This window comes from Bombus affinis, chromosome 8 (assembly GCF_024516045.1).
Source record: "Bombus affinis isolate iyBomAffi1 chromosome 8, iyBomAffi1.2, whole genome shotgun sequence".
Classification (NCBI taxonomy): Eukaryota; Metazoa; Arthropoda; class Insecta; order Hymenoptera; family Apidae; genus Bombus; species Bombus affinis.
The window spans coordinates 8,393,298-8,409,925 of record NC_066351.1 but is presented as its reverse complement, the minus strand read 5'-3'; positions in this window follow the sequence as shown (position 1 = coordinate 8,409,925).

Genomic DNA, 16,628 nt, shown 5'->3' with positions numbered 1-16,628 from the left:
AATATTTAGGAGTCATCCCGCCCAGTTGTAAAGCCAGAGCTGGGCACAATGCTCCGTGATCTTTTTCACGGCACTTCACCATCCACAATGACTGACCCATGGCTTTAAAGGTGTGTCAAGATTCTAGTATTCTTTCAGGCTACGCAAACTGCCTCTGTTTCTTTCGTTACGCTTGACTTTCGATGTCACTGATGAACGAATAAATGGCTAATTTTAAAATAGGTCCATGCAAAAAAACCGACAAAATGTTACAATAATGGGTTAACAAGACATTGAAATTTTCGAATAAGATCTTTCTTGTCGGGTTGTGTTTTAGATTCGTTTATTAACTGCTGTGCTGTGCATATGTATGAATTTACATCCTTTGTCAAACTCTGTTTTAAAATATAGATTGAAGATCTGAAAAGAACTCATCTTCTAGATAGATTTGATATTACGTGCAACGTATAAATTATTGTTAGGAATGTTGGTACGATCAAAAATACAAAATGAAGAGTCTATATCCGATTCAATTTCTGAATATTTGTTTCTTACAAATAGAAAATTAACGAAATGACAAATTTTACGAATCAAGTTATTATTAAATGATTGATATTAAATCGAAAGCTGGTAACTTATCTTGTAAAACACAAAGTGCTTGGGAAATAAGAGATCAGCAGCTGATACTTCGAGTACCAGGTGATCGAGGAAGAGACTCGGAAGAGACACGTGTTCTGCAGTGAATATCGAAGAATTGATCTCGTGTAGAGATCGCAATTTTAAGCTATTCGAATGTTCCACCTTTCTGTCTGCCACAGCTGTAACAAGACCATAAACTAGAAGAAAGTTGGTTCTGTCAGTCAAGCTTGGATAGTTACATTGTCCATTTTCTTTAACCGTTCAGCTACGTAGTAAAGTTGTTAACATCTATCAGATGTAAGAATTCCTAAAATAAACGCAACAGTCTCTAAAATATATCTGAATTGCTTTACTTCTACAAAAGTTTCTATAAAAACGCAAACAAATAGATTAATTGTTAATATAATTAAATCATTGAACAAATATTATTAACTGGCTATATATTATACGTATAATACATTATTTTCATATTTAAACCACCAAGATATCAACTCTGAAAATTAATACCTCGAAAATGGTTTGTATAGAAGGTCACAGATAAATCGCGTTTTGAAAAGAAAAACGCTTAGATTGTCAATTATAAAATATGAGAAATAAAGATCAATGTGATCAATGTGTTCTCAGTAATCAATCGTTTCAGTTCGATATTTCATACACAACGATCTTTCTATCTTTGATCTTTGATCTTAATGCTCGTTACGCTCGCTTAAGTATTTTTCCATTTTCATCTATCAATTTCTTAGTTTTCATTAATTTTGGTCTTTTATTATACGCTCAATTACCAAACGTTAAACGATTGAAAACATAGATTCGTCACACAAAACTTGGATACAAACCTTGTACGTTCTGAAAGCAGCTGATAATTGATGATAAAGAAAAATGCAGTAATAAGTGTCAATTATCATTGTTGCAACGCGAACGCTTGTTTACCGCAGTTTCATCGACGGCTCGATCTTTCGACGATGATTTATAAATCGGATGAAATTCACGATGGTACATCGATGAGAACCGCGAGAAAGGAATGCCGATGCTGGCAGCTACGGTTGACGAGGGCATTAAGTAGAGGAGGAGAGGACATCAGAAAGAGGGAGACTCACATTGTAAATTAATGCCGGGACTCTTTAGCTAAATTAATTGCGCCAATGGTAATTACACTTAGAACGCGCCGGTCTGTTCGCATCCTGCTTTAAACGGTGCTAGTACTTCTTCTATGAGCTGTTTTCTTGCGTTCTCTCGTCTCCTCCCATTTTGTTCTGAGAGCGTACCAGCCTCTCTTGTACAACGACAGGACCGTGTGCCAACCTGTTCGACGATAGTCACAGTCTCCATTGACTGTCCGTACAAGCGTGAAACACGTGTTCGCACACGCACAAATATAATTAGTTGGACATTTTTGCGGAGACCGAGGCGATACTATGTTCGTTCGCCTCTTTCACTTTGCGACACGCATACCACAATTGTATTTGTCGTCGGGAGGTACTATTCAAGCGAATCAAACGTGTTCTGGTTTTGTCTACAGTTTCCATAGTCTTTAATGCGATGAACGTCTGAAGCCCGTTGATATGTCATTCCATTTTCTTAGAACGAGACGATCGACGTTGTAGTCGAAATTCGTGTAACAGACTTTCACGATTCCTTTCTTTTCTCTAGAGAACATTGTCCTTGTATCATCGTTCTTCCATATTTACGATATAATATCGCAAATTAATAGGAGATATTATTTTTAAATTAACAGATGGTACAGATTAAATTCGAAATTTATTTCACTGTTTCACTTTCTTTTCCATAGAACATTATCCTTGTGTCATTAGTTTTTTGTTATCCATCGTATAATATTATAAATCAATTGAAATATTTTTCAACTAATAAATAGTACAAATCAACTGTTTATTTTTATTATTTTTAATTCATTTTCCAAATATATATTAAAATAACGAGGAAGAAACGAATACGTCAAGTTTGAAATAAATCTAAATTCCAGTTTTTGGACCAACATCGAAGATTTATTAGAATCTTGCAATCTTCTATGGAGGATATATATATCATTGATATCGAGTATATTATATATCTCCTGTTTATTTTAAAAGTAGTACACATATACATTACGTTATATTGTAAATCAAGTGCCTAGGTAATATGTAGATATATTCCAAATTGCTCCTCACTCACATGGAACAATGTGGCTGCACACGGCGGGGTTGAAAGTTCATGACGATCATTTTTACGGCGAGTTACATAGAGTTGCGGATGATAGGTCCGCGACGTTTGCTCCGAAAGGAAAGGTCCCCTTCGTGGATGAAAGAAACGGCAAACACACAGAGAGAACTACCGAGAGAGGAAGAAGGACAAGGCAGGAATGGGGAGGAATGATGCAAAGGGGGAGACGAAGCGAAGCTTGGCACAGAGTTTGTTTCTCATGCTATGCTTCGCGGGTATTGGAAGGTGCAGGAAGAGAAATCGTACGGCTGAGAAATCTGCGACAAAATGGAAGAGGGACGAGAGGAGAGATGGAACGACGAAGAGACGAAAAGAGAAAAAGAGATGAAAAGAGACCTGTGTAGGTAGGAGCACAGGGAAAGAAAGGAGGAAAGAAAGGAAGAAAGAAGAAGGAAGAGAAAGAAAGAAAGAGAGTCGTGAAGGAAAAGGCGATGGTGGTAGGCGGAGAAGGGAAGAGGAGGACCGTTTATCGGACATACCTTGGGGCCACCCTGGCGTCTAATTGCGTGTAATGCACTCCCGACTTGCCAAGCCTCGAGTTGCCGCCAGAGGAGAGTCGAGCGAAAAACTCGGGTCGCGCAACGGCAAAACCCTGGCGATCGCGAGGACGCGGTGCTATGTCCGGCACGCTCGGACCCACACGACGAAGATGATCGGGACACGAGGTGCTGCTTGACGAGGACAGTGAAGACCACGTTCTCCAGGACATCGATCTCCACGTGCACGGGAATATCGTGTCTTTTCCGCTCGGCCCGCGTCCTAGTCCATTGGAATGTCACCACCACCTTCGAACTGCTAAAATGAAGACGTGTTCTTTGCCGGGTTCGAACCACCTGGGAATATGATTCTTGATCGCGGTCGTCGATGCTTGTTACTAGATTATAAGATTCAAATAAACTGGACGAATTTCGTGTTTCAGATCTGTTAGCATGTACAGTTTTGTTGCGAATGGGATAGGATCGGTATCGATTGTTCATTAGATACTTCGCTTGCGTTTATTGAGAATTAGTAACAAATTAGCAATGCAAGTTTAAGTTACGCTTCTAGAAAAAGGTTTGGTACAAAGTCAATCTACAAAGAAAGTAGTTTAAAAAGTTTGTTCAAATATATTTCATTTTTAGTCAAATATACACATAGTGAATTAAAACATTTACCTTTGTATCTCACAATTTAAATAACAAAATGATCGTTTCGTTACTAAGGGTACATGAACATTTAGTTGCAATGTCTCATTGTCTTCTTACGATAATTTATAAATAAAATTTAGCAAGGAATATGTAATTCGTTATCTAAAATCTTTGACTAAATCACATAAGCTACTACTGTCGAGGTAACACTGGATACCGTTACGATACAAAATCTTATAAAAACTTGTTACAAAATCAAAAGATATAAGAATATAAGATACGAGAAAGATACAACAATTATATAAGAACAAGTTATAAGAATGTATCGTACAGCACGAATATAAAAACAACTTGTTACATGTTCAAGGTAATTGTTTCGTTATATGTATAGTATAGACGGAGTTTAGGTCACGTCAAACAGTCATCTCCGATAATTTCATCTACTTTTATAGGATGGCGCTTAGTCTCTCTACAAATCAGAAGTTCCGAATTGAAAATGAGTTTAAAAGAGGACGTTTGGATTCTCACAAGGCGGCGTCCTTTAATCGCGCGATGATCTCCTCGAGGTCTTCTGAAGAACCGGTGGGGAGTCATCCGGTGGGGCGAGAGACAACTACGACGGCGATCATTTAGCGTAGCTAAGATCTGTCGGTAGAAATTTTTTGTCGCGACAGCTTATTATGAATAATGATTTATATCTGGTCTGGCAGGGTGTTCCTCTCAATCGAGTGAACGAGCCGCGGCTACAGGGTCGAAATAAAGACAGATTAAAGGGGGTCGTGACAGAGCAAGGGAGACCAACCGAGGGGTTAATAACGGTCGCGTGTTGTAATACCTGCCATTATCCACAAACCGACCGCCTAACAAGCTACCTGCTAATAATACATGACGACGCGGCACACATGATCACGTGCGTGATCTTATTACTTGACTCCCCTCGAATTTTTGTCATTGCGATACCTAATCACCAGTACGATAGTTCTAGCCGATCGATCGCGATATACGCAGATCGTGGGGAGCTGTAACGACGATTATAGCACGACGTATCGAAAGTAAGCAGACAAACGTGAATCATTATTTAGTGGAGCATAGTATTGGAAATACAATGAGGTGTAAGGCATAGATTCTCTAAGAAACGAAACTTTGCCGTTACAAATATTTTATTCGCACCTATGCTATAAATTATCAAAACAGTTGAATTTCGTAAATAGACTTTCGTTCGATTTTTAACGCTCTTGGTATAAGATTTCTTTCTGGGATGAAGCTCTCTTTCTATAAGATCTGAAATCAAACACAAGATACGAATGGTAGATAAACGATATATCTAGTAACATACGATCATTTGAAAGTTTTTAACTACGCAAGATAAATTCTCTGTTTATTTTATTTTGAATTAACTATTTCATTCTTTGCTCTCACTTTTTACACGCTTCATTGTCAAAGGAATGAAGATCTTTCCAGAATCCCAATTTCATCTTCGATTTCTAGATAAACATCGACAATGGTAAAAATGCTAAGATTATTATTGGATATTTTTTTCTTTAACAAACCCGTTACGTAGAACTAAAAGTCGAGTTAGGTGAGCCACGTTTGTATTTTTCTAAATATGTGCTGTTCCGATCGGAAAGTTCTATAATGAAATCTCGTCGAGCTAAAACAGAAATAACCTATCGGCAGTTATATCTTCCTTATAATAAGGAAGATCCACTTGCACAAGTTATTCTTCGAATTAACGCTTATTACAGAAGACCAAGGTAAAGCAAATCAGCTTTGTTAACGTAAGAAGGCAAGTAGGTGGCTGGATCCGCGCAAAAGGTACTCCGCAAAAGTCAATTAGTAACGGAACAATTATATCCGGTCGAATGGATCGCTTCCAATCTCTCCTTGCATTACCTTCCTTGCACAACTTGGCTTCACCTGTCATCGGCCAACGATCCGCCAGTGAAATAATCAACCGAATGAAGAGAACGAGAAGAAGGTGGAGAAGGAGCAGCTTTTACGAGTTGTGAAATAACAGGGCGCAAGTATGACCATCAACTTCTCACCGATAGTTTTCCGTCGCTTGCTAATCCTTTTTCTTCGTTCCTCTGGGAATAGAGAGATTCTTTGCGCGTTATTCAGTATGACTCGGGTGACATGATTTATGAGGAAACTTAATTTAATTGACGAAAAAGTGTATTTTACGGTGAATGATTTTTGTAATAAGACTGCGGACATTTATGTAAATTCATATTGTCATAAACACTGAAGAAATGGTACCCGGGAAGAGATTATGTTTTATTTCCCAATTATTATAACAGAGGTACTTATCTTGGATATTTTATATATCTTTACACAGTACGCGCATTCTGCACATTTTTGCACACTTGAATTTCTCACAGATCTATGAAATGTAAAAAACTGCAGTCTAGTAATACGTTTGTGACGTACAAATGGAAGGGAAATTTATTATTGAAATTAATCATCGCTTTTGTTAGCAATGATAATAATTTTAATAATAATTCGTAACATCGTTAACGTAGATTTATATAAATATCGATGTAACATAAAACTATCGACGAGGTCGCCTAATTTGTTAATAGGAAGTTTCCTTATTTTAATTTGTTAATTGAACGTATCGATGACTATAGAAAATTTCAATTATTCTACCGATTGACTATGACGCGCGTACTTTGACGTGAACAATTCTTATGTATGAAAATTTCAACCCTAAAAAGTTTCTTCAAGCAACGACGATTTGTAACATTAATTGACTTGTTAGGAGTTTTACAACTTGTTTACTAAACTTTAGCTTCAACCATTAATAAGCTCGGTACAAATGGACGTTCGAACATTGACGTTCGTTCGTCGGCTATTGGAAGAGAAACAATGTACTTAGAAGTTTCTCAATCGTTTTGTAGCGAGCATGGCCTGCCTCCATCTATGCGTGTGCACAGTGGATCCGTTCGCTGGTCGGATGCAATTACGGATCGGGGCCGGACCGAGAAAAACGCCCAGTGCATCGCTTGCCAATTACTGGAAGGAAAGGCAAGGGAGTCTCCAATTTGCTACTAACTTCTCTCAACGAAGGGCGGAAGCGGCACGGAAGGGTGTGGCACCAGTTACCGAACGCGAATTGCACGGAAGCCTTTGCGAATGTGAACCGAGTGCGACAGTATTTATTAATCTCTCAAATGATCACTCTTGAAGAAATTAATTGTGTAAATTGAAGTAAATCAATTTGAGCGCGATAATAATGATCCACAATGTGTTGAATTAAAAGTTTGATTAAAACACGGTACATGATACGTAGATTACGGATAAATTTATATTTAACATACGAAATGCTCGTTTGAACGCATTTTTTACTTAAATTACGCGAAACATTGCCGGGGGAAACACAATGTAACATTTTGACGTGTAACACGAACGTTGATAACGTTCTGTTACAACGGAAAATAACAAGCTTTCTTTATCGCGTATTTCACGGTAGAAAATGTGATCGATTGGCGTACGTGATGGTGAAACTGATACTAAAGATAGGCACGCAAAGTACAAATGTCAGAGTAAATCAATAATATAAAGGAACGTTGCTGCGAAATACGGAACAAGTACTATAATAAATACACTAGATCATAAGAATTCTAAAATTAAACAGAACAAATAGTACACTTAGACTGAGATATTAAACCTACTACGAAAATGCTATATCAAAAATACATCCAATGTTAAAAATAGAATTCGATAATGTTACAAATAACCACTAACGTATACAACAACGTGTAAACGAAAAAACTTTTTGGCCAAGTTAAAATAAATTCACCGAAGAAAGTTGCAAATTTTGATCTATCGTTGTTCCTTGATGGATCAATCCCCAATGATATTTTTAATCGATAGAACGATCATCTGATTACATCGGCTAAATGTTAACATATTTCGCATTGATTACACAAAGATACATCTGTTTCGTATGATCGTTCATATAATCGTTCATATAAAAGTATGTCGTCCTTCTACTTATCTATAACGTATTATTTCCTACTTCTTCTATCAAGTACCTCATCGATTATAACAGTGTTTTAAAAGGATAATCGTAAATCTAAATACAAGAATTTTGTACAAGGTGGATATACTTTAAGGTAATCAGCGATGAAACGATATTACGAAAAAAAAAAGGTATTTTTACGTGACCAGCAGGAGACGTGTTAATAAGCAAATCAGCTCGTTTCGTAAACGAGAATAAGGTGGACGACGTATCGTTCGAGCGATACGATGGCATACAGATCATTCGTTTCGAGGACGCGGAGTCGGAATGAAAGAACGTGGGTGCGAGACACGAGCGAGCTGTGTCGAGCAGGTAATCGAAAATGCGATGCGAGTGCCACGCCGGCGGTCTTTGTCGGCAAGCCTGCACGAGCAAATGCAAAAGGCATGAATGCAGCTGAAACGGCACGAGCCGGCACGAAAGGCGTACGGTAGAGAACGACGTCTGCTGACGCAGACCGAGGCTTCCTCTTTGGCCAGACTTCCTGTCAGAAATGATCGTCGCGATTCGCGCGAGCCAACCGTTCATTCCGACCTTATGATTACATTCTCGATCAGCTCCAGTGATCAAATAATGCCACTCACTTGTCATCATTTTCTTTTCTATTCGTACAATTGTCCTTTAATGTCGTCGCATCCTGATTGAATAACGTTGCGTTTCTTAATATTGTTTCTAGTATAGGTAATATTATTATTTACTATTTTTATAATGTTATCTACTATTTTTATGAATATATACGAGCGAGAAAAGAGAGCATAAATAGAGATTTGATTTATCCTCTAAACGTTCCAACTAGCATTTTACTTTGTACATTTTTATGAATTAGATACGTTAGCTACGTTTTGTACATTCTTAAATATTAAAATTTCCATTAATTCATAAATACGCGCAGTCTATTAATAATTAAACATACGATTTAAGTATTACTAAATATTATAGTTGTATAAATAATAGTAGTATAGGCAAATAATAGTTGCATAAAATCACAAATGACAACTTTTAAAATAACTTTCTTTATATTGTGATTATAAGTGCCACTTTTACAGATGTATATTGAATCAACTTAAAAAGTATATTGAATCCCATAACTTTCATTGAATTGTATACGTATTTTACACCGTACAGTCAGAGAAGCCAAAATAAGGCGTAGTAACAAGCGCATCATGAATGAAACCCGTGGAATGTCATTGAGAAACAGCCTGAACGCAACACGATGACATTAGTATATGCCAACGCATTATCTGCTTACTTCGTTACGTTACGTTCCTTTTCGACAAAATCGCAAAAAGAAACGCAGCCGAACATATATAAAACCAGCATTAATTTTATGCAAATAGATACGAGTTTCGAAAATTCATTTTCTCAATAAACTCGTTTGATTCGCTCGATCAAGTACAATAAAGATTTATACGAGTTAAGAGACTTTTCCCTTCGTACCTTGGTATTCTGCTAATTCGATGTGATGCACGAATCATCGTAGGTGGTCGAAGATGGAGGTGTGGGAGTTCGTTTCACGATGCCGAAAATCGCGACATCTTCGACACCGCATCGACATCCGGAGGAAGGCGCCTCGGTTGCGCATATTAATTATGCTACTTATCGATGCTAATTAATTCTTCTAATTAACTAGGCGACGCAGTAACGCGCCGTTAACGCCTTTCATTTATATATCATATGGCACATAGACAACTTTTACATATTTCTTTGCGTCATACTGGCCTCCGATATCAAGAAGCTTTGCTTCGATTATTATGTAAATCGATCAACGCGTTTCACCGATCGTTTATGCACATGCGCATTTATGGGTCACTCGATACACAGAGAAGAAATGAGAACGTCACAAGTGAGAAAAATCTTTTCGTTCTTTTACATTTTCACTTGTTAAGCAGGGAGAACGAGTTAATTCGTTACTCGGATTTCCAATCTCTTGAATATAACAATTTCTTTATTTATACATGGATCTGTTAGTTTTTAATACGTCGTATAGTGTATCATACAGTGAATAAAAATCGAAATAATCATTGTTCGATTTTGATCTTATTATTCGATGATATCATCAGTCTGTAAGTAGCATAAATGTAAACAATAATTCCCCCCCTAAAGTCGATAGAGGATTAGTAAACATCGTTTGTACATCAAAATCTAATCGCTTGAAAATTAGCTCACTCATTCAATTATATATTCTTGCTAAATAGCGTTTGTTACATCTTGAGCAAAGATATGTACAATGTTAATTTCTAGTTTAAAAATTCCTTTCTTTCTTTAAAGAACGATCTTAAAAGAAAACGGTCCAAATTATCCTATAATTTTAGTTGTTCTTTGTCAAGAAGATATTGTACCACATTGCTATATAACTTTTTTCTGCTACAAACTATTACGTTGGATGTTGTTTATTTTTCTAGCAAAATCCATTCGTAATCGAGACTTAGTTGAGGAGTGAAATTCTGATCACATTTATTCCAAACAAATTTTTTAAGTTATACAAACTCCGTGTCCTTTGCTAAGTGTCAACACAATATCTTATGGAATAAAAGGGAGGATAAATGACTTGTGCATGATCCTTAAGAAATAATAGAAAGATTGTCCTTGGTATCAGCACTATTTGCTTAAACGTCACCGCGTGTGTTTGGTTAAGGAAATAAATATTCAACTGAGACAGGGAGTAACTAAAATGTTAACAAAAGTCTACTCGTGTCACATCCTTTGATATCAAGTTTCTAGAAAGCTGTACATTCGAATTATACGCATTTGTTGATTTTTGTCCCGAATCCTCATTCGAATGCCGCACTGTGGAACGTGGAAACGTGGTCTGCAAACGTGCGAACGTCGCCTGCGAACGTGGACTGCGAACCTGCGAACGTGGACTGCGAACGTGCGACCGTGGCAAACGTGGTCTACGAACATCACCAGCGAATTTTGATTTTTATCCCAAATTCTCATTTAAATGCAGTACTGTGCGTGTCATTTCCATTAGAAATAAACCATATCGTACTTATATTTGCAAAAATTAAGATTGACCCAATTAGAATATCATCGTTAGTTACTAATCCTGAAATTATAAATATTCTTGGCTAAGAGACCCGGACGACAGATTAAACAGGTCAAATAGACGGATTAAGAGATTAATAAATATAATACAGAAAAAAACGAAATCCCATTTATTAATTCCCTTGTCAGAACTCGCAAGATATATGAATTTTTATTAATAAGTTGACGAAATACGCGTGACGCATTTCCGTGACGTAGCGTTACGTCACTGGGAAACCCGGAAAGGATAGGGCGGTATTCTTCCGACGAATATTTCCGACAGTATCCCTTTGGCGCAAAAACCAGAAAGGAGATCCGGTAGGCTGGTTGTTTCGTCGAAGGACAAGATTTTTGCGTCGGCGTGAGCTGCCGTTAAAACGACAAATTATCCATCTTGTAGTACAAGGTTCCTCCACCTAACCGATAGAGTAAAGATTTCTGAAGCAGGGAGGAGGGCAGATCCATCCCTTCCAACGTTCCGCGGATTCTTCCCGGACAGATTTGGTGGGAGAGATGGCTGTCGAGTGGGAAACCCGGCGAACCATCGGAGGGGAAGTGGATTGACTTACGAGAGATTCTTGCACAAGTGCTCGCAATGCAACGGCGAGAACCTCCCGCAAAAGGATTTACGACATTACTTTCATTCTTCCTCTAGAGATTTTGTCCGGGCCGATTTCTAAGGGCCCGTGTGCTTCTCGCCGTCAATGACTACCTGTTTCCATTTCTGACAAGATTTAATTAACGTGCTACGAGGCTCCGATTCCTTAGACACCGTTTTAATATCGACGCTGGTTGCTTAGAATAACACGTTGAAATTGATATGTGTGATACGATTGTAGTGGAAAAGTTTAGAACCTGATTTGGGTTGGGTTTGGGTTATCGAGACGATATTGTTTATTTAAATTATATATCTTCTACTTCTTTCCAACGATTTCATTTCGTTCTTCAAATTATCCTCGAATATATGGTGTGATAAATAGTAAAAATGTTCTAATTTAACCAGGCTTTCTTGTTACCTCTTATTGGCAATTTTAAAGTATTTTCAAATAATAAGATATGACGAGTAGTGAAATTATTTTAGTTTTTTAAGCAAGTAAAAGTATTCGTAGCTCTGTCCGTTACATTTTATCTTCTAATTTTTCACGTCATATGATAATCGGTGTTTTAATAGAAATGTAACGTAATCCGAGTAAAAGCAATCACAACTACCATAAAAATGAACAGGAAGTTTCATTAATCAATCAATGTTGAGGTAAAGTCTCAATCAAAACTTGTGCCAGAGAAGTTAACTCAAACTTCAATTTACTTTTAAAATTGCAACATTTCGAATTGTAATAGCGTGGTACCAAAATGGCGCACGCAGTGGGACGCCGCTAAAAATTACCGGATACGAATTCTTTTAAAACTTATCATTATAGTCCTATGATGAAATAAAGTATTAACATATCACGGAAATATTCGATCTCGTACGTTGATCACGTTATATGGAAGAATTCGATGTTTAGACATCTGGGAACTTGAGCAACATTGAGGCTGAGACAGACTCACTACCGACAGGGTCGATGTCCGGCGAAGGCCGCTAACGACGCCTAATCTTTTCCAAGAAGTTGTCACAACTCGCCGCTCTTCTGGTATCGAGCCACGTTCAGGATCAGCTTAAGCTTCTCGATGTACTGTACTTGGAGTAACTTATAACTTATCCAATGAACAAATAGCAGCGATTAACGTAACTTTCAAACGTTATTAATATATCGATTTCGTTTTTTTTTTTTTCGGAAAAAATATAAAAATTGACGGCAATAAGAACTTAGAGCGTCGTTTCATTTCAACAATTTAATGGTACTTTCTTTTTAGAGAAAGTGCGGCTGTTCTCTGAGATGTGAGGTATATAGCATAATAAAGGGACAACAATGCGTCTGTTATATGTATTTTATATTGTTTCTGAATCGACATAATTCAGATGAAAGTAAGTGATTGGTATTATATCATTTTTGTCAAATAGCTTGAATATTAAAGAACTGTCTTTACTAATTCCATCTGCTAATTCAAATTTTGTAACGATATTGTATTCCAGAATCTAAAATGATTATAATTTATTATAATGACTTCTTATAATATTATTTTCAACTTTATTAAAGAATTTAGCGTCTCAAGTTGAATTAAATTTTATTTCAAATACTACTACAGTAGATTTAGACTATGTGTTACTCATCAAGTAATCGTTAGTAAAATTTTGGAAATTTCTATATTAAAGACACGCTTAAATCCATCGATATAAAATTAATATAAAACATTAATTACGAACGTTAACAAATCAGTTTTTTCATGTTACTATTCTAAGTCAAAGTAGCCGAGTGGTGACATCCTCACCGCAACTAATGTCTTGTCATCTCATCCCTAATCTATTCTACATGTGTATATCTATTTACCTTTTTTACTCTTTGCAACCCATCAACTGATTCGCCATTTTGTCGCGATGTTGTAATAATAATGGCTACCTGTTATACATTTCCAGTAAGCTCGCTACTGAAAAAGTATGGGCTGCACTTGGAATCCTTGTGCTGAGGTTTCATTTGCATGATACCGTCTTGGAACACGTCCAACGTGTAACAGAATTCTGTAAGTAATAGAAACTGGACACTCATAGATATATCTTAGCTGAAGTCTGTCCTGGCTGTTTTAAATGAATACGATATTCGCTATTTCCAAAGGATGCACAATACAGATTGAAGTGGTTAGGACAATTTCAAATCTGCCTTTCGAGCATCCTGGTCCAGGTACTGATCTGCTGGAGGCTGATGGGGCGTGGCACCAGAAGATGCGGGTTCTGCCATTGGCTCGTACCTGTTAAACCATTCACTGCTACAATTGCTCTCTCTACTACACCGATACTGTAACTTTATCGATCGCTTCACACTCAAATTGAAAGGTCAAATAGTGCTGCTGTTCCAACCAGTGGTGATTTTTATATCTCTTCGAAAGTGTAATTCTACAGCAATTCATCTCAATTTGTTTGGAATGAGACGATATATGAGATATTCTTTTAGACTCTTAATGTTACCAGACTAGTTTTCGTTCTTTATCTGCCTTACTTATCTGCAGTCGTGCATAAATACAGCAGATAGATATCAAGAGAAAAAGTAGGCAAGTGCTTATATATATCTTCACCTGCATCTTTCTAGTGCACGTTCAACTTTTGAAAGGAATTCGTTCCACGTACGAGAATGAAATCGTGGAAGGCATAGCCTGGTTCTGCGTAAAGTGTCGCCAATTCCAGCAAATCATGAAAATTCATAGGTATCGCTTTCACGGAACGAATTACGAGACAGCCTGGCAGTTTTTCCACGAACCAGCTCAAGTGAAAGAATCGAAGGCAAACCTGTTGTAAAAGAGTTGTAGTAAATATTATTTATTTACCGAGTCACTGACGATCGGTTGATGGAACTTTAAAAGATAGTGTGTAGGCTAAGAGGTAGATTTTGTCATCAATATCAACAAATCCATCGTCTTCCTCTATAGTCTTGTCTTATGGACTCTGGGACATACAGAGTGTCCCAAGTTTAAACGATCGGGAAACAAGAAGAAGAAGTTGCATAAACATGTGTCTGTGAACGCTTTATTACGTTAGAAGAAGTTGATTTGTATTTCCATTTCAAAGTGCCGCCCTTCGTTTTGGACACAAGCTTGTTATCATAGGGAAATTGAGTCTATTACACTTCGAATTTCATGTTTATCTTGCTGTTGCAATTGTGAACAAATGCTGATTTATTCAATGAATGAACCATTAATCTTTTCTATTGCTTCTTGTCGCGACGCTGTTTCCCACTGATAAAATACTGACGATGTAAGATTTGATGACCTCGTGGAACAGATAATGTGTTCTGCCCGACTAATTTTTCATGATGTTTTTCTAGTGCCTTTGGGTTTCATATTTCTGTTACACCTTTTTTATAAAACGTCAGCAGACCTATGTTTATATAATATTTTTTCTTATCTCCACCTTCTTATCTTCATTAGGACATATTGGAGACATTTGATCGTTCAAACTTCTGGGGCACGTTGCATAATTGAAGCTTGACAAAATCATATGTTTTACGACTGATAATAATGACAGTGTTTATTTGGCAACGTGTAACCCCGTTGAGCAATGAAAAGAGATACATTACGTGATATTGATTAAACAAACAACGAATCTTTGATTTCTGATAGTTCCCAAACAAATTATCTTGAAATAGGTGTTTACATGAATCGTTTCCTGTTTGACCTCTTAAGCATGCTGTATCTATTAACTTTTTGGATTATACCACACGTGTATAAATATGGATTAGAAGAAGTCATACAATAACGTTAGTGTAACGTATTTTAATAATTTAACTTATGATAAAGAATACAGAATTTTTTGATGCAACATAAAATATAAAAAATGAATTCTACGCAACATGATATTATGAAATTGTTACTAACAGTATAATAATAATAAACAGTATAATAATAATAAACAGTATAATAATTTTAGTCCTATATTTGTTAGTTTAGGATTTTATAAAACTAATTTTCGAAAATATCTGAGAAATTTTATCTTTATAAAGAAAGTTTCGAATTTTAATTAAAGAAATTATAGTAAATTTTAAATTAAATTACGATTAACACGCCTATACTTAGAAATGTACTTAGAAATGTCTTTCGTTTTAGTTCTCGTGCACGAATTGATAGGTATCTGCAGGTTCTTATTAATAGATACACATAGAGTCGACCGTAACAGTTTAATTTTGAACGAACTCTTACGGTTTACGAACTACTATGATAAAGAAAGTGATTAAATAAATTTAATAAAATTAATACTATCCATTTACTACTTATTTTTTCAAATACATATAATACAAAATATTTTGATCATATAATAAATAAATAAACGGATGCGAAAATTTACGATTACCTTAATATTTTAAATTCAAATTACTTCGCATGTAAAATCACTGAGACGACTAAAATATTGATTTTATCAATATCAAACTTATTTCTCTCATATATGTGGTGCGCGACTTGATAATCGTCCCGCTGAGATGCATCGTTATATGAGTATTGAACCCCTGTTAAGATATCAAACGTTTGATTAAGTTAAAAATAAAACTAATCGTCAACATAACTTGATGCAATTTCCGTAACAAATGTTTTTGGCGTAGATAGTAAGTAAGGGGCTTACATCTTGTTCCCTGATCGTTATATAAGTCACAATTTACATCAACTTGTATCCAATTGATACAAAAAATAAGAATACGTAATATGTACAGAACATTTGTAAAGAATCCACTCAACTTAATACGTCATTTAGCAAAATGTGTTCTTAGTTCTCAATAATGAATTTTCAAAAATTTGATCGGGAATCTAACTAGAAAAAATTAAACATGATAAGATAAAATCATAATAGCCTAATATGTACGTAGATTACAACACTGCGAAGTTTAACAATTATGTTTAATGACAAACATAAATATTGATATGTAAGTACATTTCGTAAGAGCTGACTTTAATGGCACAATTTAATATCCTTACCTGTTAGATTCTTATCTGTTAGTATTGTTCGTTAGCCATAATTTGTAATTTATATATGTGAT